Source organism: Somniosus microcephalus, unplaced genomic scaffold (assembly GCF_052327205.1).
Source record: "Somniosus microcephalus isolate GS21.2 unplaced genomic scaffold, FLI_Smic_1.0 unresolved_chr1, whole genome shotgun sequence".
NCBI classification, from domain to species: domain Eukaryota; kingdom Metazoa; phylum Chordata; class Chondrichthyes; order Squaliformes; family Somniosidae; genus Somniosus; species Somniosus microcephalus.
The window spans coordinates 9,546,738-9,569,996 of NW_028225179.1; the positions used below are offsets into that span (position 1 = coordinate 9,546,738).

The 23,259-nt window shown below is 49.1% G+C and overlaps 1 long non-coding RNA gene across 1 annotated transcript; it reads left to right on the top strand.

The window, feature by feature from the left end:
* The first annotated feature begins 5,314 nt into the window (after window positions 1-5,314).
* LOC147093409 (uncharacterized) lies at window positions 5,315-22,786 on the top strand. Its single transcript, XR_015074704.1, has 3 exons — window positions 5,315-5,476; window positions 5,649-6,650; window positions 21,198-22,786. It is a non-coding gene; the product is annotated as an uncharacterized LOC147093409 (long non-coding RNA).
* Window positions 22,787-23,259: the final 473 nt, after the last annotated feature.

Genomic DNA, 23,259 nt, shown 5'->3' on the forward strand with positions numbered 1-23,259 from the left:
TCACACTGATCTACAGTGAAATTCATTAACACACCACCTCACACTGATCTATAGTGAAATTCATTAACACACCGCCTCACACTGATCTACAGTGAAATTCATTAACACACCACCTCACACTGATCTGCAGTGAAATTCATTAGCACACCACCTCACACTGATCTATAATGACATTCATTAACACACCACTTCACACTGATCTACAGTGAAATTCATTAACACACCACCTCACACTGATCTATAGTGAAATTCATTAACACACCACCTCACACTGATCTATCATGAAATTCATTATCACACCACCTCACACTGATCTACAGTGAAATTCATTAACACACCCCCTCACACTGATCTATAGTGAAATTCATTAACACACCACCTCACACTGATCTATCATGAAATTCATTAACACACCACCTCACACTGATCTTTTGTGAAATTCATTTGCCAATTACACCCCCATGCTGAAATTTATTAATGGCTTCTTGCATTTTGTCTTCCTCAGTATTAACTCTACCTTTTTTGGTGTTATCAACAAACTTTGAAATTGTTCTTCTGATTCCCGAGTCCAAATTGTTTATGAACAACAGTGATCCCAGCACTGATCCCTCTGGACCACCACTGTACCTGAACTCTTAAATCACTCTGCTCCTCTACTCCTTTTAAAGTTTTACATAAGAGCATAAGAATTAGGAGCAGGAGTATGTCACATGGCCCCTCGAGCCTGCTCCGCCATTCAGTAAGATCATGACTGATCATCGACCTCAGCTCCACTTTCCCACCCGATCCCCATATCCCATGATTCCCCTAGAGTCCATATCTATCTCAGCCTTGAATATACTCAAAGGCTGAGCATTCACAGCCCTCTGGGGCAGAGAATTCCAAAGATTCATAACTCTCTGAAGAAATTCCTCCTTATCTCAGTCTTAAATGGCTGACCACTTATCCTGAGATTATGCCCCTTAGTTCTACACACTCCAGCCAGGGGAAACAACCTCTCAGCATCTACCCTGTCAATACCCCTCAAAATCTTGTATGTTGCAACTTAAAATGTACATTTCCCCTCATTTTTCCTCCCAAAATGTATCACTTCACATATCTCTACACTAAATTTCAGCTGACCTCTACCTGTTCAATCTACTAACCCATGTATATCACATTGAAATCACTCTTCACAGTTCCCCACACTCCCTATTGTAGTCTCATCTAGATATTTTGATCTTGTGCTCCATAAACCCATGCCCAGATCATTTGTCTATATTGAGAAGAGCAATGGTCCCAACACTGACCCTGGGGGACACCACTGTTTACATCCCTCCAGTCTGAACATCCATTAACCACTACTCTCTGTCCTTTACAAAACTTCCTATCCACGCTGCCCCACCCCCTTTAATACCATGAGCCTTAACTTGTCCTCCCACTTTTAAAGGTTTGTGTATCTGAGCCGCTTGTTTCCTACAATACATCACTGTCAGTGACTACACTTCCAAAGTACTTCATTGGCTGTGAAGCACATTGTGACGTCCTGAGGTGGTGAAAGGTGCTATATAAATGCAAGTCTTTCTTTCTTCTAGGTTTTAGAGATATTAACATAAAAAGGCTAAAATTCATTGTCATGAAGTGTCTCATGTAATATGCATTATGGGAAAGAGAAGTTTAGTCTGGGTTAGAAACTCAAGCAGGTGTTTCACTGCAGAGAGATCGCCATGGCAACACTGATGAGACATTCCATTCACTGAATCGACTGGTTGGAATCTGTAATCAGATCAGGGGAAAAACAGGTTTTGTCTGTTATTAAACACAATATAAGCTTAAAGCAGAGTGAGTAGTAGAATAGATTAAATTATAATGTGTGCTGTTCATACGTATAATTGTGAAACTATAAGAAATAACATAATTAACAGCAGGCATGGTAGTTTAGGGATGATGAGAACATTACTGAAGAAAAGTAACTGTTGGGAACCAGAGAATGTGTCCTTGTAAATCACAGATTAGCGAACTTCCAGCTGGTCTTTTCCTCGCTTCCTGCCAAAACTCAGCAGAGAAGACAAAGAAGAGTCAGGTGCCAGAGATGGATCACTGCAGAGTATAAAAGTGAGGGGATACTGATGTAAGGCGGCAGTCGGGACTGGAGATCAAGCTCAGGGCACCTGAGGTTCCATCCAGCGGGCTGACCTCGTGTAATGTTAGTGGGAGTGGTATGCAGACCTCCAAACAGTAATGCGGAGATTGGGGATGGCATTAAATGGGAAATTAGAGATGCGTGCAAGAAGGGCACAGCAGTTATCATGGGTGACTTTACCCGACCCTCCACCGACCCCACCCGACCTTCCCCTGACCACGGCCCCACACGACAGCACCACCGAACCCGACACAACCCGGCACTCCACCGATCCCGAACCGTCCCCACCCGACCCTCCACCGATCCCGGCCCACCCGAACCTCCACCGACCCCGACCCCGGCCCACCCGAACGTCCACTGACCCCACCCGACCCTTCACTGACCCCGGCCCCACCTGACCCTCCACTGACCCTGGCCCCACCCGACCCACCACTGACCCCATCCCCACCCGACCCTCCATTGACACCACACAACCTTCCACCAACCCCAACCCCACCCGACCCACCACCTACCCCGGCCCCGCCTGACTCTCCACTGACCCCGGCACCACCCGACCCTCCACATACCCCGACCCCACCCAACCCTCCACCGACCCCGGCTCCACCGACCCCACCCGACCCTCCACCGACCCCACCCGACCATCCACCTACTCCGACCTGACCCCACATGACCCTCCACCGACCCTGGCCCCACCCGACCCTCCACCTACCCTGACCCCACCCAAACCTCCACCAACCCCGGCCCCATCCAACCCTCCACCAACCCCACCCGACCCTCCACCGACCCCACCCGACCCTCCACCTACCCCACCCGACCCTCCACCGACTCCGGCACCACCTGACCCTCTACCTACCCTGACCCCAACCGACCCTCCACCGACCCCACCCGACCCGACACCGGCCCCACCCGACCCTCCACCTGACCCTCCACTGACCCCACCCGACGCTCCACTGACCCCACCCGACCCTCCACCGACCCCGGCCCCACCCGACCCTTCACCTACCCTGACCCCACCCGACCCGCCACCAACCCCACCCGACCCTCCACCGACCCCGGCCCCACCCGACCCTCCACCGCCCCTGGCCCAACCGACCCTCCCCCGACCCCACATGACCCTCCACTGACCCCGGCCCGACCCGACCCTCCACCGCCCCTGGCCCAACCGACCCTCCCCCGACCTGACATGACCCTCCACCGGCCCCACCCGACCCTCCACCGGCCCCACCCGACCCTCCACCGACCCCGACCCCACCCGATCCTCCACTGACCCCACCCGACCCTCCACCGACCCCGACCCCACCCGATCCTCCACTGACCCCACCCGACCCTCCACCGACCCCACCCGACCCTCCACCGACCCCGGCCCCACCCGACCATCCACCGACCCCGACCCCACCCGATCCTCCACTGACCCCACCCGACCATCCACCTACCCCGACCCCACCTGACCCTCCACTGACCCCACCCGACGCTCCACCGACCCCACCCGACCCTCCACTGACCCCGGCCCCACCCGACCCTTCACCTACCCTGACCCCACCCGACCCTCCACCAACCCCACCTGACCCTCCACTGACCCCGGCCCCACCCAACCCTCCACTGACCCCACCCGACCCTCCACCTACCCCGACCCCACCCGACCCTCCACCGACTCCACCCGACCCTCCACCGACCCCAGCCCCACCTGACCCTCCACCTACCCCGACCCCACCCAACCCTCCACCGACCCCACCTGACACTCCACCGACCCCGGCCCCACCCGACCCTCCACCACCACCGGCCCCAACCGACCATCCCCCGACCCTGGCCCCACCCGACCCTCCACCGACCCCGACCCCACCCGACCCTACACCGACCCTGGCCCCACCTGACCCTCCACCGACCCCACCCGACCCTCCACTGACCCCGACCCCACCTGACCCTCCACTGACACCGGCCCCACCCGGCCCTCCACTGACCCTGGCCCCACCCGACCCTCCACCGACCTCACCCGACCCTCCACCTACGCCGACCCCACCCGACCCTCCACCGACCCCGGCCCCACCCGACCCTCCACCGACCCCACCCGACCCTCCACTGACCCCACCCGATGCTCCACCGACCCCACCCGACCCTCCACCGACCTCGGCCCCACCCGACCCTCCACCGGCCCCAGCCCCACCCGACCCTCCATCGACCCCAGCCCCACCCGACCCGGCCCACCACCGACGGGGGAAACCGAGTTATTAATGTCCTGAAATACTTTCAGTGATTACTGTAATATTCGAGAGAGAAAATTCTATCAGCTCCGGACTTTGATTCAGTTTGTTTCTCTCTCTCTCTGTTTGTGTTTAGACTGAGCGACAATAAACTGGGAGATTCAGGAGTGAAACTACTGTCTGCGGCTCTGAGGGACCCAGAGTGTAAAATACAGACACTGGAGTAAGTACCAGACTGTGAGAGATTGTGTTTATAATAACTGGATGTCTGACACTGTACATTATTATTAGTATCAGTAATAGTGTTATTAATAAACTCTGGGGATTTACTCTGATTCCTGTTATTTCTCTCTCTGATCCACAGGCTACAGGCTGTCGGTCTCACAGATTCTTGTGCCGAGGATCTTGCCTCCGCTCTCAGTACAAACCACTCACTGATGGATCTGATCCTGAGTGATAATGAACTGGGAGATTCAGGAGTGAAATCACTGTCTGCAGCTCTGAGGAACCCGGACTGTAAAATACAGACACTGGGGTAAGTACCAGACTGTGTGAGATAGTGTTTATAATAACTGGATGTCTGACACTGAACATTATTATTAGTATCAGTAATAGTGTTATTAATAAACTCTGGGGATTTACTCTGATTCCTGTTATTTCTCTCTCTGATCCCCAGTCTATGGAGAGTCGGTTTCACAGATTCTTATACCGAGGATCTCGCCTCCACTCTCAGTACAAACCGCTCACTGACGGATCTGAACCTGGGTAATAATAAACTGGGAGATTCAGGAGTGAAACTAGTGTCTGTGGCTCTGAGGATCCCGGACTGTAAAATACAGAAACTGCAGTAAGTACCAGACTGTGTGAGATAGTGTTTATAATAACTGGATGTCTGACACTGAACATTATTAGTAGTATCAGTAATAGTGTTATTAATAAACTCTGGGGATTTACTCTGATTCCTGTTATTTCTCTCTCTGATCCCCAGGCTGGGTAGTGTCAGTCTCACAGATTCTTGTGCCGAGGATCTCGCCTCCGCTCTCAGTACAAACCAGTCACTGAGGATTCTGACCCTGGGATCAAACTCCTTCACAGACCGATCTGTCCCCACTCTCCACCACCTCATACTGGCCTGCAGGAGTCTGGAGTGGATCGGGTGAGTGTTTGTGTTAATGTTTAATATAATAAATAAAATATCAATGGGATTCAGTCACTTTTCTGGGTAATATTTGTCTGTAATTATTATTGAAATATTAACCCCTGTCTCGCAGTTGTTCACACTGATGTTCAATCTGTTTATTTCCTGTTTAATCTTTAATCTGTTTCAGGCTGTGGAGGAATCAGTTCAGTTCATCTGGAGAGAGACTCCTGTGTGTGCTGCAGGAAACAAGACCCGGACTGAGTGTGTCTGTGTGAACATTCCAATTGATGATGTCACTGCTCCCATTGTGTGACCATTCCAATTGATGATGTCACTGCTCCCATTGTGTGACCATTACAAGTGATGACGTCACTGCTCCCATTGTGTGACCATTTCCGGCCGTTGATTTGATTTTAATATAATTTAAGGGTTTCCAGCTCGAGCTGATCACATCATCTCCAATTGTGAGGTCAGAGACCCAGCCACAGGGTCACGTGACTCAACCGCTCCCAGGCTGCACCCCTTTCAAAATGGATGTGTGAGTGTCTGCAAATTGCAGAGTCTGTGTGAGTGTGTCTGTATGTGAGTGAGTGTCTGTGTGTCTGCAAATTGTAGAGTCTGTGTGAGTGTGTCTGTATGTGAGTGAGTGTCTGTGTGTCTGCAAATTGCAGAGTCTGTCTGAGTGTGTCTGTATGTGAGTGGGGTGTCTGTCATCGACGACAAAGTCCAACACCACCTTCAGTGTGCCAGTGCAGCCTTCGGTCGCCTGAGGAAGAGAGTGTTTGAAGACCAGGAACTCAAACCCGGCACTAAGCTCATGGTCTACAGAGCAGCAGTGATACCCACCCTGCTGTATGACTCATAGACATGGACCATGTACAGCATGCACCTCAAAGCACTGGAGAAGTACCACCAATGCTGCCTCCGCAAGATCCTGCAAATCCATTGGCAGGATAGGCGCACCAAAGTCAGTGATCTTGCTCAGGCCAACATCCCCAGCAGCGAAGCTTTGACCACGCTCGATCAGCTCCGATGGACGGGTCACATTGTCTGCATGCCCGAAACGAGACTCCCAAAACAAGCACTCTACTCGGAGCTCCGGCACAGCAAGAGAGCCCCAGGTGGGCAGTGGAAACGCTTCAAGGACACTGAGGAAGTGCACTTTTATATTACAAAATGGCTTCACAAGGTACAGAATAGAAAACACAAAATGGCTTCCATAGATTAGTAATTGCTAGTTCTGCTGAAAAAGCAGAACTCTCCAATTAACAAAATGACCTCAACTGTTAATTAGGACAAAGACCTTCAAAGGTACATACTGTAAGCCTCCCTATCTCTTTCTCATAGCTAGATGAAGAGAGTCCTTGAGTCATGTATAAACCAGGATAGGGAGTCAGAGAAGAACAGAACTTATAGATTAGGTAACCCTATCTATAGGCATTCCTTTTTGTTCCAGTCCTTTTTATCCTTGATTACAGTTTGACTAACACTATATTTTTCTTGTTACTAATTATGATCTCAGACTTCGATCATGTGATTCTGAAGGCTTGCTTTAACTATAAATATGTTACCTTTTGCCTATGATCTTAGAAGTGGTCAGTGTAGCCATTGTCTACATGTCCGCTTCCCTTGTATACAAGAACTAATAAAGTCTTCCTTTGACGATACTTTGTGTTTAAAGAGTCTTACTTGGAAGTCGAGACTTCGACAGTCTTACTTGGAGGTTCCACCGAGATCGCTTGCTGCCTTTCGGTAAGTCACAGACAAAGACATCGTGAATTTCTAGTGACAGATCCTGAATGGCCACAGTGATGTTTTATCACATAATAAGGATTTCTCATTAGATACTGAATTGGTGTAGTCTGTTTCTTCCGACGAGAGTACTGCGATCAAGTTAAGACTCGTGTTTTAGATTTGAGTTGAATCCTGTAACTTTTGCTTCTTTTATTTTAATGTTAAAAGGAGGAGGATACTGACGGCTCAGGTCTCAAAACTATCGGGCAAAGGAGACAAGGGAAAAGTTGGCAGGGTTGCGTCGAGGACTAATAAAGGTACCAGGTTGTGAAAGAGAGCGCTAAAGGTTAAAACTGCAGTATCAAGGGTGGGTCCCTTGAGCCGGGGTTAAAGTCCCGTGGCAGAAAGTATCGTTTGAGGATTGTCACTGTGTTTTAAAGACCTGTATTACCAGGCTCAGGATTATTCTCCGTTGAGATACCTTCTACAAGGGTTCAAGCCCCTCGCATTAAAGCATAAGGATTTAATATGAACATAGAGGTTAAGAATTATCACAACCATTGTTTTCCATTTTGTTTGTTGATTGTTGACAACATTAAGACAGAAGACTTTCACATAAAGGATAAGTTAAATGTTAAGGACTCAGCTTGTAGTGGCGTACAACGCAAACTGAGAATTGACTATTTGTTTAGTTTAGAGTATAAGATCAATGTCTGAACATTTTAATGTCTGTTTGCCTGTTTGGGCTGTTGCATTACTTGTCATTACTTTGATTGTTGTTATCACTTGTTATTGTTCATCACTTATGGTCCTTTGGACAGTCAGTAATAGTCGTAAGGGGGTAAAGGGCGAAACTTGCAATCTAGAAGAAGAGTGCCTAGTATAAATTAAGAACTAAAACTTTACTAAGATGGGAGCTTCACAGAGTAAGATCCCAGAAAAAGGGACTCCCGCTTTTTTACATCTTTAACAACTATGGTCGAATGTCCACAAATGATTTATCTAAATGGTCTAAATAGACCAAGAAAGACAAACACCCATTCCGAGCTACGGACAATAGTCCATGAGTTACCGGACCCCTCAGAGGACTTAGAAAAAGCAATTAATGAGCTCAAAAGCATCGTTATTTGCCATCAGCCCACTATTGTGGACATCGACCAGCTACTCAGAGCTTGGTTGAAAGATTCCAAATACCACCTTTTAACAGATGGTCCAGGTAGTTTCAACCGTATTAACGACCATAGAATAAATCAGCACTGTAATCTGAAACACTACCGGACCAACTTATATACAACTATGCATGCTAAATTCCCAAAAAGAACTAATTGGACAAAAATAATTGAAACCACTCAGAAAAATGACGAAGACGTTGAGGATTATATAGAAAGAATAGAAGCAATTATGGGGCAACATTCTGGAATGACCAAGGAAAACTACCAGATCCCTTTAGTTAATGCCCTTGTAAATGGTCTCAGAGCAGAACTTAAAGAACCATTGACTTTAGTCTGCCTAGATTGGAGACATAAAACAACTCCTGAACTAACACAAATTCTGAAAGGAATTCAGGAGAGAAATAGAGACCAAAAGAGTAAGGTTTCCCTCTTAATGGAGCAGACAGCTCCCGCAGCTCCGACTGCCCAGACTACCATTTATTATCAGGGCCACTACAGAGGACGAGGCAGAGGGTATAATAGAGGCGGATTTAGAGGAAATAGTAGAGGAGGGACTGGCAGAGGCCAGTGGGACGGAAGAGGCGCAAACTCTCCGTGTTTTAACTGTGGTCAGATCGGACACTGGAAGTCCGACTGCCCGTTCCCCAAGCAGCAGAATCAAGGATGGGGAGGTGCCCCAAACAATGTAAATACCCAAGCCCAGGTTCACACTCGTCCGCAGACAGGTTTTACAACAGGGAATCCTTGGGGAGGTCAAAATACGGAAGGACAATTCGGATCCCCAGGGCAAAATTATTCAGCATGACGCGGAGAAACAGCCCCGAACGTTACCCACATTCTTCAATTACCTTCAGTATCACTAAATTCTAGCGATGAGCCATATTTATCCATAGAAATGCAGGGCAATAGAGTCCCTTTTCTCGTTGACACAGGAGCCACAACCTCACAACAAAGCAATACGCTAGAGGAACTCCGTGTACTGGAAAGAATGTCACATGTGTAGGACTTTCCAGCGTCTCACAGACTATGACATGGTCACAACCATTACAAATACGAGCTGACAATTTTTCTGACCAGCATGTTTTTTTGTTATCAGACGAAGCCCCCATGAACCTTTTAAGGAGAGATTTGCTGTGCAAAATGCAGGCAACAATAATTTGTTCAGAAAAAGGACTGCAGGTGCACATCTCTACCGATAGATGTACTATGTGCCCTTTACAAGAATGCTCCCCTCCCATCGTCTACCAGTGGACAAACAAAAACCAAGAATTAAGCCACACATTAATGATGATTGTAGGAGCACTGCAATGTGCCTCAAGAACAGTCTCAGAGCACCAGAAGGATTTGAAATTAGACAGCTGGCATGTGAATCTGCATTGTGTAGTGGATGTACCCGTCTACCTTTAAGGGAACGATTGAGTGCAACCGTTCACCTTTAAGAGAACTACTTTAGGTGTGGCACTATTTGATTGGCTTCTGTATACGGTAATACCGACAGTGACCACACCAGTATATAAGTGATGTTACAGGATATCTAGGGCAGATTCGCCCTGACCTCTGAATAGTAAAGACCTGTTTGTTTGTACTTCAAAAGTCTGTGTATTTATTTACTGCACAACCCACAGACTTTACAGTGGCGACGAGGCCGATCGTACCCTACGGCAAGAGTAGCAAAGTAACAAAGAGCGTCGAAGAGAGGCAACCGCCCTCGTCGTGCTACCAAAAGAAAACACGAGGCTACAACAACAGAAAGTGTGGTACTTTACAGAAGCTGGAAGACTAGCAACAAAAGCTTCATTAGCAACAGGCACTGATTACCCTGCTACCACGGTGTGGAGTGAGCTGACCAGCAAGAAACAAGGCGGCCGAAGAGACTGTGAGTAGGGGAAGGGGTAGAAGTATCCGGAGGAGAAGGGCAGAGCACTCGACCTCGGTCGAGGGGGAGCTGTACCGGCCAAAAGTCGGGTCCAACGGCGTCGGGTGACAGCCGGACCGCGATCGGCGGGAAAAATCCGGGCAGCGACCGCAGCCACAAAGCGCTGAGCCTGCGAGTAGGCGCGGGAGGAGAAACCCAGCCGCAGCTGGGGAGGGAAACACCAGTCTGCGAGAGGGCTGGGGAGGCGAACGGGAACCGTGCGGGTGAGAGCCGGGTGCGGAGTGAGAGACTGCGAGGAGCCAGTCCAGCGGCTGAGCTGTTCTCCACCAACGGGGTACTCAGAGCCGGCAAAACCGAACGTGCGGGAGTGGGAGAGCGAACAGGAGCCGAGAACGGGGAGAGAGACTGCGCGAGAGCCAGTCCAGCGGCTGAACTGTTCTCCACCTACGGAGTACCCAGAGCCGGTAGAACCGAATGTGCGGGAGAGGAAGAGACAGAGCCGAGCACGGGGAGAGAGAGACTGCGCGAGAGCCAGTCCAGCGGCTGAACTGTCCTCCGTTAACGGGGTGTACCCAGCACCGGTAGAGCCGTGCGGGCGGGAGGAAAAGACAGAGCCGAGTAAGGGGAGCTGTGCGAGAGCCAGCCCAGCGGCTGAATCTGTCCGCTGTGGGGAAAGCGTACCCCTTACACCAGGGAGAAACGCGGAAAGCCGCCATTAGGCGGAGAAGACGACAGAGGCGGGAAACCACCATTGAAGTGGGCGGGGAGAGAAAGGAAGAGCGGGAAACCGCCATTTTTGCGGGAAAAGAACCGCCATCTTAACTGCCATTGAAGTGGGCAGAGAGAGAGAGAGAGAGAGAGAGAAGGGAAGAGCGGGAAACTGCCATTTTCGCAGGAAAACCGCCATTTTAGAAAAAAAAAGATAATAAATAATACTTAAAGAAATACTGTGCTGCTTCAAAGAAAGAAAGATGCCTAAGCGAGGGAATATTAATGATTTTAATTCTGAAATAGAAGACTGGGCCACGTACGTGGAACGCATAGAGATCTATTGTGAAGCCAACAAAATAGAGGAAGACGACAAGGCGATAACATTGCTAAACTCGATGGGGGCAAAAACATATGGGCTCTTGAAGCATCTAATAGCACCAGCTAAACCAGCGGATCAGACCTTCGAAGAAATTGTGGCTGTGCTGAAGGACCACTTGAACCCCACACCGTTGATGCTGGCTGAACGATTCAAATTCTACGCAAGAACGCAGAGGAAAGACGAAAGCAATGCGCAGTACTTGGTCGAACTGCGTAGGATAGCGAAATACTGTCAGTTCGGAGGGAATCTGACAGCGGCACTGTGGGACAAGTTCGTATGCAGATTGTCCAAAGAAGGAATGCAGAAGCGACTACTGGAAGAAAACGACCTCACATTGGACAGGGCTGTCCTCATAGCTGCATCACACGAAGCCGCAGCGAAAGGAACGGCCGAAATGCAGCTAAAGGCGGCGGCACTCGGGGTGGACCAAATTACTTCGAGCACAACAAAATGCTACCGTTGTGGGAAGATCACGCATGACCAGAATCACTGCTGGTTTAAGAACCAAGAGTGTCGGAAATGTGGCAAACTGGGTCACATCGCGAAGGTATGCAGGTCCGGGAAAAAGACCAACAATCAACGGAAGTGATATACCTATCAATTCCTCCAATAAAAGGCGAAGAGTTACGAAGGTGACTAAAGGTTTTTATTGACTAAATAACAGAGCCCACTCTCGTGGGTGATCCGATCCAAGCAGGAGGAATACCAGCCAGTCGCTCACCTTTATACCTGGCCTGGTGGGTGGAGCCAAGGCAGAGTCGGCAGTGGTCATCCCAGGTATAGCAGTGTGGCAAGAGGCGACCTCGTACCGTGATACAATAGTGGTCAGTGATACAGTTATAATGAACAGTGGTGAACAGTGCTAACTACTAACAGTGATACGATAGTGAACGTGGTTTACCACATTCACCCCTTGTTTAGAATTAAGTCCGGCGGGGTGAAGTGTACTACCAATTCTGGTAGGTCAGTCTGTCCGGAGGCTTCGTAAGCCTCTCCGATCGCCGCAGCGGTGGTGTTGCCTTATCCGGTGCTGGTGCCTTATCCGGTGTTGATGCTGGTGTTTGCGTGGTCGGCGAGGGCTCGTGGGGTTCCGGCATGCCGTCTACCTGGACTGAGGTTGGGGGGGGGTGGTGGCGGTGTTTCCGGATCGGCTGAGGGTGCGAGGTCTCGTAGGGAGACAGTGTCCTCCCGCCCGTCTGGGTACGCCACGTAGGCATACTGGGGGTTGGCGTGCAGGAGGTTCACCCTCTCGACCAGGGGGTCCGTTTTATGGGTCCTCACGTGTTTCCGCAGCCAGACCGGCCCCGGGGCGGTCAGCCAGGTTGGTAGAGTGGTTCCCGTAGTCGACTTCCTGGGGAAAACGAACATTCGTTCATGGGGGGTGGTGTTAGTGGCCGTGCAAAGTAATGACCGGATGGAGTGCAGCGCTGTCGGGAGGACTTCTTGCCAGCGGGAGGTTGGGAGGCCCTTAGACTTTAAGGCTAAGAGGACGGCCTTCCATACCGTCGCGTTCTCTCTTTCCACCTGACCGTTACCTCTGGGGTTGTAGCTGGTGGTCCTGCTTGCTGCAATACCTCTCTCTAGGAGGAATTGCCGGAGTTCCTCGCTCATGAAGGAGGAGCCCCGGTCGCTGTGTATATAGTTCGGGAACCCGAACAAGGCGAAGAGGGCATTCAGGCACTTAATGACCGTGCTACTGGTCATGTCGGGGCAGGGGAAGGCAAAGGGGAAACGGGAGTACTCATCAACGATGTTGAGGAAGTACACATTACGGTCAGAGGACGGGAGGGGCCCCTTAAAGTCGATGCTCAGGCGCTCGAAGGGGCGGGTGGCCTTGATCAGGCTTGCTCGGTCCGGCCTATAGAAGTGCGGTTTGCACTCCGCACAGGTCTGGCAGTTCCTGGTCATGGTCCTGACCTCCTCGATGGAGTAGGTCAGGTTGCGGGCCTTAATGAAATGGTAGAGTCTGGTGACTCCGGGGTGGCAGAGCTGGTTGTGGAGGGTCTGAAGCCTATCGATATGCGCGCTGGCGCATGTCATTCGTGAAAGGGCATCAGGGGATTCGTTCAGCTTGCCTGGCCGGTACAAGATCTCATAATCGTAGGTGGAGAGCTCGATTCTCCATCTCAAAATCTTGTCATTCTTGATTTTGCCCTCCAGCTTGTTATTAAACATGAAAGCCACCGAACGCTGGTCGGTGAGGAGGGTAAATCGTTTGCCTGCCAGGTAGTGCCTCCAGCGCCGTACTGCCTGCACGATCGCCTGGGCCTCTTTCTCGACCGACGAATGTCGGATCTCGGGGCCCTGTAGGGTCCTTGAGAAGAAGGCCACTGGCCTCCCCTCCTGGTTTAGGGTGGCGGCTAAGGCGAAGTCGGATGCGTCGCTCTCCACCTGAAAGGGGATGGACTCGTCCACTGCGTGCATCGTGGCCTTGGCTATGTCTCCCTTAATGAGGGAGAAGGCCGCGCACGCCTCCTCCGTGAGGGGGAAGGAAGTGGCTTTCAGGAGGGGTCTGGCTTTGTCCGCGTAATTGGGTACCCATTGGGCATAGTAGGCGAAAAGCCCCAGGGTTCTCCTAAGTGCTTTAGGGCAGTGGGGGAGGGGTAGCTCCATGAGGGGGCGCATTCTTTCTGGGTCGGGGCCGATGATTCCGTTCTCCACTACGCAGCCGAGGATGGCAAGGCGCGTGGTGTTAAACACGCATTTCTCCTTATTGTAGGTGAGGTTCAGCCGTTGGGCCGTACGGAGGAATTTCTCCAGATTCGCGTCATGTTCCTGCCGGTCGCGGCCGCAGATAGTGACGTTATCTAGGTAGGGGAATGTAGCCTGCAGTTCGTTCTGGTCAACCATCTGGTCCATCTCCCTTTGGAAGACCGAGACCCCATTAGTGACACCGAAGGGGACCCTAAGGAAGTGGTATAGGCGCCCATTCGCCTCGAAGGCGGTATACTGGCGGTCCTCAGGGTGGATAGGGAGTTGGTGGTAGGCCGACTTCAGGTCGATGGTCGAGAATACTTTATACTGTGCAATCTGATTGACCATGTCAGATATGCGGGGGAGGGGGTATGCGTCCAGCTGGGTATATCTGTTTATGGTCTGGCTGTAGTCGATGACCAGGCGGTTTTTATCGCCGGTCTTTACAACTACGACCTGGGCACGCCAGGGGCTGCTGCTCCCCTCGATAATGCCCTCTTTCAGGAGGCGCCGCACCTCAGAGCTAATGAAGGCTCTGTCCCCGGCGCTATACCGCCTGCTTTTGGTAGCGACGGGTTTGCAGTCAGGGGTAAGGTTAGCAAACAGAGAGGGTGGCGGGACCTTGAGGGTGGAGAGGCTGCAGGTGTTACGCGGTGGGCGGTTTAACGTTTGCTGGTTGTTGACTGTGAGTGGGGGGAGGGGTCCACCGTATGCTAGGGTTACGCTTTGGAGGTGGGATTGGAAGTCCAGCCCTAGTAGGACGGCAGCGCAGAGATGGGGGAGGATGAGGAGTTTAAAGTTTTTATACTCCGTGCCCTTAACCGACAGGGTCACGACACAGTAGCCGCTGATGTCCGTGGCGTGGGACCTCGATGCCATCGAGATTCGGCTGTGCATTGGTAGGACAGAGAGGGAGTAGTGGCTCACCGTGTCTGGGTGGATGAAGCTCTCCGTGCTTCCGCTGTCGAACAGGCAGGTCGTGGCGTGGCCGTTCACTTTGATGTCCATCATTGACTTGGACAGATGGTGCGGGCGGGCTTGGTCCAGGGTGACGGAAGCTAGTGTGTAGCTGAGCGAGTCGTTGTCATCTGCGGGCGAGGCGGTCGGGCGTGGTGAGTAAAATGGCGTCTCCCACGAGGTAGGGCCCCATGAGGCACTATTGGGGTCGGTTGCCTTAATCAAAGATGGCCGCCCCATGACTCATGTGTGGGGATGCTGGCCTCAGTTGCCCTAAACAAAGATGGCTGCCCCCATGACTCATGTGTGGGGATGCTGGCCTCAGTTGCCCTAAACGAAGATGGCCGCCCCCATAGTTCGCATGCGGCACTGCTGGCCTCTGAGGATCCGCTCCTGCAGGCCTTGGAGAAGTGGCCTTTCTTCAGGCAGGTTTTACATATGGAGTTCTTGGCTGGGCAGCGCGACCTCGGGTGCTTCTCCTGGCCACAAAAAAAAACAGCCGGCGGCCCGATCACGGATGCCCGATGTCGGGGCCGGTGCCAGGGGTGGCGGGGCCGGTCGGGTCCGGGACGCCGACGCAGAGGTAGGTCCCGGGGGCGGCGCTGGGAAGGGTGCTGTGGTAGGGGTCGGGCCCGAGTCCCAGGGTCGCGAGCAGTACCTGGTGAATGCTTCCTGATCTTGGTGGGCCACTTCCAGGGAGATAGCGAGGGCTTCAGCTTTTTCCATGCTGAGGTCTTTAGCTTCCAGCAGTCTTTGCCGTGAGTACTCGGACCGTAGGCCTTTCAGGAATGCGTCGCGGATATTATCTTCAGTATTTTCGGCTGCCGACACCGATTTAAAGTCACAGTTCCTGGCGAGTGCATATAGCGCCTGTGAGAATTCGGCTACTGATTCTCCTGGCTGTTGCGGCCGTGATCTTAGGAGGTGCCTAGCGTACATGTAGTTTACCGGGGTCCGGTACTTCTGTTTCAGCAGGTTGATGGCGGTCTCGTAGGTAGTCATGTCCTCGATGAGAGTGTATACTCTCGGGCTCAGTTGTGCCTGCAGGACACTTAGTTTGGATGCCTGAGGGACGCTGGATTCTCTCAGGTATGATTCGAAGCAGACCAGCCAGTGTTTAAAGTCTGCGGCTGAGTTTGCTGCTCGTGGGTTCAGGTCCAGGTACGGCAGTCTGAGGGCTCGCAGCCAAGCTGGCTGGCGTGGCTGTGCTCCTGGGAGCTGCGCTGGTGGCTCCTCCGCCGGTTGTGACTCGTTGTCGGACATCATTAAATTTAGTCAATAAAATTGATATACCTATCAATTCCTCCAATAAAAGGCGAAGAGTTACGAAGGTGACTAAAGGTTTTTATTGACTAAATAACAGAGCCCACTCTCGTGGGTGATCCGATCCAAGCAGGAGGAATACCAGCCAGTCGCTCACCTTTATACCTGGCCTGGTGGGTGGAGCCAAGGCGGAGTCGGCAGTGGTCATCCCAGGTATAGCAGTGTGGCAAGAGGCGACCTCGTACCATGATACAATAGTGGTCAGTGATACAGTGCTAACTACTAACAGTGATACGATAGTGAACGTGGTTTACCACAGGAAGCCACCACAAGAAAAGTACAACAAGGTACACAAGGTGGCTGAAAAGAGTTCAGACGAACAGAATTCAGACTGAGACCCAAACAACCAGGAGCTGGGTAGTCTGAAGATCCACAATGTGGGGAAAGAAACTGATCTACAAACGATTTGGGTCATACTAAAAATAGCTGGAGTCCAAGTACGAATGGAGCTGGACACTGGATCAGCTCTATCAGTCATCAACCGAAGGGACTACCACCGGCTATTCTCTCACATACCTTTGAGAAATACCAAGTTCGTATTACAGACATACACGGGGCATAATGTATACCCCATGGGGAAAATAAGAGTCAAGGTGAGAGATAGAGGGAAAGAACACCCAAGAATGAATTTGTACGTATTACCTGAGGGAGGACCACCACTTCTAGGACGGGAGTGGATTAAGAAAATAGACATGGAATGGCACTACCTAAAAGCCATAATGAAGGAGGATTCGGTGCAAGCTATCAGCTCAGATTCTGAGATGGATGACGATAAGACCAATTCAAATATGCATGACAAGGCTAAAGGGGACTTGCCGACGATGGGGAAGGAAACAAAGACATGCAGAAAGACTTATGTCACCAAGAAGAATAAAGTTACAGAGCAGAACTCCAGGTTGACAGAGAATTCTGAGCCTGTTCAAGCTAAGGATTCATCCACGATGGAAGAACACCGAGCTCGGACTCAAACTTATGTCAAAGTGCGACAACAATTAGAACAGTGGAGTGACTGTCTCGTACAAGAGATGAAAAATATGGAAAAGTTCTGGGACACTGAATGGGAGAACCTGGAAAGACAACAGAGACAGCTAGCTCGAGAAAAGAGCGACCATAGAGCCATCGTGGCCAAGTACCGATCACATCTCCCTGAAACTGTTCAGGAACTAGACTATTTACAGAACGACCTAAAGGAAGAGGAATCTTCAGGAAGCCAGGATTTTATCCCAGTTCATCTCTACGACTCGTTGCAAGCAGAGTGTAACAAGTTGAAGGAACAGTATGAACGGGCCCAGACTACAATCCTGGAAGGGGTTAACTCAGCAACCTCCGAAAAGCTAGTTTTAGTGAAAGCATATGAACAACTAAAGTTTGAACATGAGTGAGAATTACAAAGGCTGCAGGAAATGTTTGACGAGCTCCAGGCCAAGACAGACTTATCGGTAGAGATTCCATCCGTAGATGGAAAATTAGAGGTGGAAGACATAGCAGAATGTGAAATTCAAGATGTCCAAGAACTCGTTAAATTATTGAAGGAAACCCAAGACAAATATGAGGCGGCAATGGCAGAGGTCCAACAACTTGAAGAACATATTCAACTAGGAATCCGGGCAGTGGAAGGAAAGGCCAATGGAAGGAACACAGAGACTGTAGGAATGTCCCCTGATCAGGAGTTAGAGAACACCAAGGCGCAATTTCTTCGAGCGCTTAAAACCAAAGGACCGGAGGAAAGGAAGGTGAAAACATTGGAGGGAAAGGTGGATGAAATGGAGAAGGCGCTAATCCACAGTGTCCCCGTAGAAGAGTTAACGGCCAGCCAACTCTTATACACGCTGAGGGACAAGACTCCAAAATGGGAACACGAGTTTCAGGTTTCAAAGGGAAAGAATTCGGAGCTTCCAAAAGTCACGGAGAGAGCTGAGGGGGCAACACAGCTTGCACATGGATGTCAAAAGTATGCTGAATTACGTCAAGGGGGACAGAAGAATGCGGAAACAGCTACTTCAGTAGAAGGATTAAATAGCCTGATAACGGAATCCCCGATGGAAGGGAAGGTATTGAACTCACAAATGAGGCCAGGCGTGAAGGAATGGCAGACATCCCAGGAAGAGCGGGATGAATATGAATGCTTGAAGAAGTCTTTTCAAGAAAGATGGTCAGAGAAGGAACCACCGTCGGCTAACGTCCAGTTGGATAAGAAGGAAGTAGAAGGGCCCCTCACTGGCCTAACTCAGGATGACCCCGAATACTATCATGGCCTATTGAGTGACACTGAATATTACGAGGATCTGGTCTGCCCAGTTTGTGATGAAAACTCCCAAAGTACAGAAATCCGCATGAAGCACTTAAGGTCTAATGAACATAGAGAGTTGGTGGCGCTACAGATGGCCACAGAGAAAGGAGCTCCGAGAGTTTCAAAAAGGCAGAAAAGAAAAAGAAGCAGGAGATAATAACTGTCTAAAATACTATCATCTCAGGCGGGACACCATGAAAGGAGCTAAATTAGTTGAAAACCCGAAAATTATCAAGACAGCCAGTTGGTTGTAAAAGTCCGCACTGCTGGTTCAACAGGACGGAAGGTCAAGCTGTTACATTAAGAAAAAGGCTATGGAGGAGTCACGCTAGCCATGTGAACCGGCTACACCAAAGAGATGCTGTTCGGAATGAGTCAAGATCAGAGACTGAATCTATGAACTGTTTCCGCAGAGACTGAACCTGTGAACTGTTCCCACCGAAAGTATATCTGTAAACTGTTTTATATGACGTTGACTCCACCGGAATTATCTCTGTAAATTGTTTGTTCTCCACCGAGAGTATATCTGTAAATTGTTATGTGAAGTTGAAGATATGTATGTTTAACGGGGACCCTGTAAGTAATAAGCTAAAAAGGGAGGATTGTAGTGTATGTACCCGTCTACCTTTAAGGGAACGATTGAGTGTAACCGTTCACCTTTAAGAGAGCTACTTTAGGTGTGGCACTATTTGATTGGCTTCTGTATACGGTAATACAGACAGTGACCACACCAGTATATAAGTGATGTTACAGGATAACTAGGGCAGATTCGCCCTGACCTCTGAATAGTAAAGACCTGTTTGTTTGTACTTCAAAAGTCTGTGTATTTATTTACTGCACAACCCACAGACTTTAGACTTTACACATTGCACTGCCTTTTATGATGACACGGGAAAGGACACAACTATAAAAGACTGTTACAAACCCTTTTTGGGCCAGAACTTCCTGTTTAAAATTCAGACAATCTTTATTGGACCCGAAGGAATAGCAGCTGCCGTAACGTTAACTCCAGAAGCATGGGAACTATTTCAAGTCAAGGACTCTAATCCACACTGCACTCTCGCTGTCGCAAACGGCCATCACCCAAGAGATCTAGGGCCAATGGTCCTCCATTTTTGCTGCGAAATGATCACCCAATTGGTGACCAAGCCCCAAACAGATTTATCAGAAACTCCTATTTCCAATAGTGACTTAGCGTACTACGTAGATGGGTCAGCCCTTAGGGATGACAAGGGATCACTTAGGGCTGGATATGTCATATCAGATGATCACTCGATTGTGGAAGCGCTCTCACTACCTCAATCCTTTTCAGCGCAACAAGCAGAACTCTTCGCCCTTACCAGAGCTTGCATATTGGCTAATGATCAAACCGTTAACATTTACACCGACTCCAGGTATGCTTTTGGGGTTGCTCATGATCACGGACAGACCTGGAAATTAAGGGGATTTTTAACCTCTTCAGGATCAACTATTAAGAATGCCGAACAAATCGATAATCTTTTAAAGGCTCTAATGTGTCCTACTAAAATTTCAGTTATTAAATGTCAGGCTCATACAGGTAGTCAGGATCAGATAGCACTGGGTAACAAATGAGCAGATAGAGCTGCTAAGTCAGCGGCTTTGTCTGAGACAGGGCCACAAGTTCCAGCCCTTGTTCTGCATCAACAGAAATCAGACAATGACCCACCTTCTATTAATGATGTTTTAGCCTTTCAGTCACAGGCTAAATCGGATGAAGTGTTAAGTTGGGCAAAGGATTTTTGTTTTAAAATGCCTGAAGGGCTATGGGTACACCATGACGGCCGCATGGTAGCCCCTAAATCTTTACTCCCATGGATTGCCCGATGCGTTCATGTGTTCACGCATGCGGGCAAAGGGGGGATGGCAGACTATATTAATCAAACATGGTATGCACCAGGTATTTCGGCAATTGCAAAACAAATCAGTGAAAGGTGCACCACTTGCCAGGAAATTAATCCAGGTAAAACAGAGAAAGTGCAGTCTGCCTCCCACCCGAATCCATCAGGCCCTTTTGTAAATTTACAAATGGATTTTATTGATTTACCTCCATGTCTAGGATTTATTTAAATATGTATTGGCAATTATAGATATGTTTTCAAGATGGGTCGAAGCCTTTCCATGTAAAAAGAATGATGCTGTAACAGTAGCAAAGTGTTTGTTAAAAGAAATCATACCAAGGTTTGGAATACCTATAAACTTTCAAGCGATAGGGGATCGCACTTCACTGGAATAATTGTAAAGGAACTATGTAAAGCTTTGCAGATTAATCAGCATTTTCACTGCAGTCATCATCCGGAATCTTCAGGACTGGTAGAAAGATATAACGGAGTGCTGAAGAATAAACTTTCTAAACTTTGCAATGAAACTGGACTTAAATGGGTCGAACTATTACCCTTAGCATTGATGATAATGCGAGCAGCAACTAACAGGACAACTGGACTGTCGCCACATGAGATCGTCATGAGGTGACCCCAAAGACTGCCATTCTCAGCACCATTTACGGTTAAACAAATGAACATTCATAAAATGAACGAAAGTATGCTAAACTATTGCATTGCATTAACTAGATGTATTTCTAGCTTCCACCAACAGGTAAAGGAAGCTCAAATGGAACCAGCAGAAGGAAAGTGCCATAACTTGGAACCAAGAGATAACGTCTATGTAAAAGTCTTCAAGAGAAAGAACGGTCTGCAGCCACGCTTTGAAGGACTGTATCAAGTACTCTTAACAACAAATACAGCTGTAAAAGTCAAGGAATGATCTTCCTGGATCCACGCATCCCACTGCAAGAAGGCACCGAACAGAGACAATTGAATCTTGAAGGACCTAAACAATGAAGACGTTACTTATATTTTGTATACTAATCGGACTACTGAGTCTAATATGCCAGGGAGAGGGGGAAAGATCCCAAAAGAAATGAGAATTACACATGAATACTTTTTTGTACATATAACCAACATCGTCAAACATATTAGAGACGCAGTGAGTCAGTATGAAAACCCAAAGAACCAAGGATGGTTTGACTGGGTATTGGGGGGATGGCTGGGATCAATAGGACAAACATTATTGCATGGATTAGTAGTAGTGATAGCAGTGATTGTGTGTATTTTTCACAGTGATTAAATGCTGTTGCAATAGGCTAGGTGAGGCAGCTATACCAGGAGGAAGTATGATGATGCAGAGGGAAGTAAATGAAGAGGAGAAGAATGGTCCCCTAGGGGAAGAAATGGAATGATTGAATAGGATAAACATTTAGGGGCTAGATTGGGAACAACAGGCTAGGGAAAAGAAAGAGGACTCCAGGAGCACTTGAGCTCATGAAGACCCCACAGGTCAGGCATAAACTGCGAGTCACCACCACATTTTTAGTCCTCCTCTATAAGCTGTTTGTTCCCTATCTCCTTAGAAGGTGTTTAGTCACGCCCAACCTGCAGGCTAACATAAGCTCCAGGAAATAAAGGAGAAACCTGCAGGCTAACATAAGCTGCAGGAAATAGAATAAAACCTGCAGGCTAACATAAGCTGCAGGAGTATAAAGCAGCCATATGCCCAAAATATATCAATAGACAATAAAGGCCTCGGCAATTGAACAGAGCACAGTGAATAAAGTAAAATCCTTAGGATTGGATTGTCCTAGTAAGGACAAAAGGGGGGAATGAGGAAGTGTACTTTTATATTACAAAATGGCTTCACAAGGTACAGAATAGAAAACACAAAATGGCTTCCATAGATTAGTAATTGCTAGTTCTGCTGAAAAAGCAGAACTCTCCAATTAACAAAATGACCTCAACTGTTAATTAGAACAAAGACCTTCAAAGGTACATACTGTAAGCCTCCCTATCTCTTTCTCATAGCTAGATGAAGAGAGTCCTTGAGTCATGTATAAACCAGGATAGGGAGTCAAAGAAGAACAGAACTTATAGATTAGATAACCCTATCTATAGGCATTCCTTTTTGTTCCAGTCCATTTTATCCTTGATTACAGTTTGACTAACACTACATTTTTCTTGTTACTAATTATGATCTCAGACTTCGATCATGTGATTCTGAAGGCTTGCTTTAACTATAAATATGTTACCTATTGCCTATGATCTTAGAAGTGGTCAGCGTAGCCATTGTCTACATGTCCGCTTCCCTTGTATACAATAACTAATAAAGTCTTCCTTTGACGATACTTTGTGTTTAAAGAGTCTTACTCAGAAGTCGAGACTTTGACAACACCCTCAAAACCTCCTTGAAAAAGTGTAACATCCCCACCGACACCTGTGAATCCCTGGCCCAAGACCGCACAAAGTGGAGGAGAAGCATCCGGGAATGTGCCGAACACCTCGCGTCTCTTCACTGGGAGCAAGCAGAAGCCAAGCACAGGCAGCACAAGGAGCACACATCAACCCAAGCACCCCACCCACCCGCCCCTTCAACCACCATCTGCCCCATTCAGCCCCTTGACCCTGCTCCGCCATTCAATGAGATCATGGCTGATCATACAAATTCAGTACCCTGTTCCTGCCTTCTCTCCATATCCCTTGATCCCTTTAGCCTTAAGAAATATATCCAACTCCTTCTTGAATACATTTAATGAATTGGCCTCCACTGCCTTCTTTGGTAGAGAATTCCACAGGTTCACCACTCTCTGGGTGA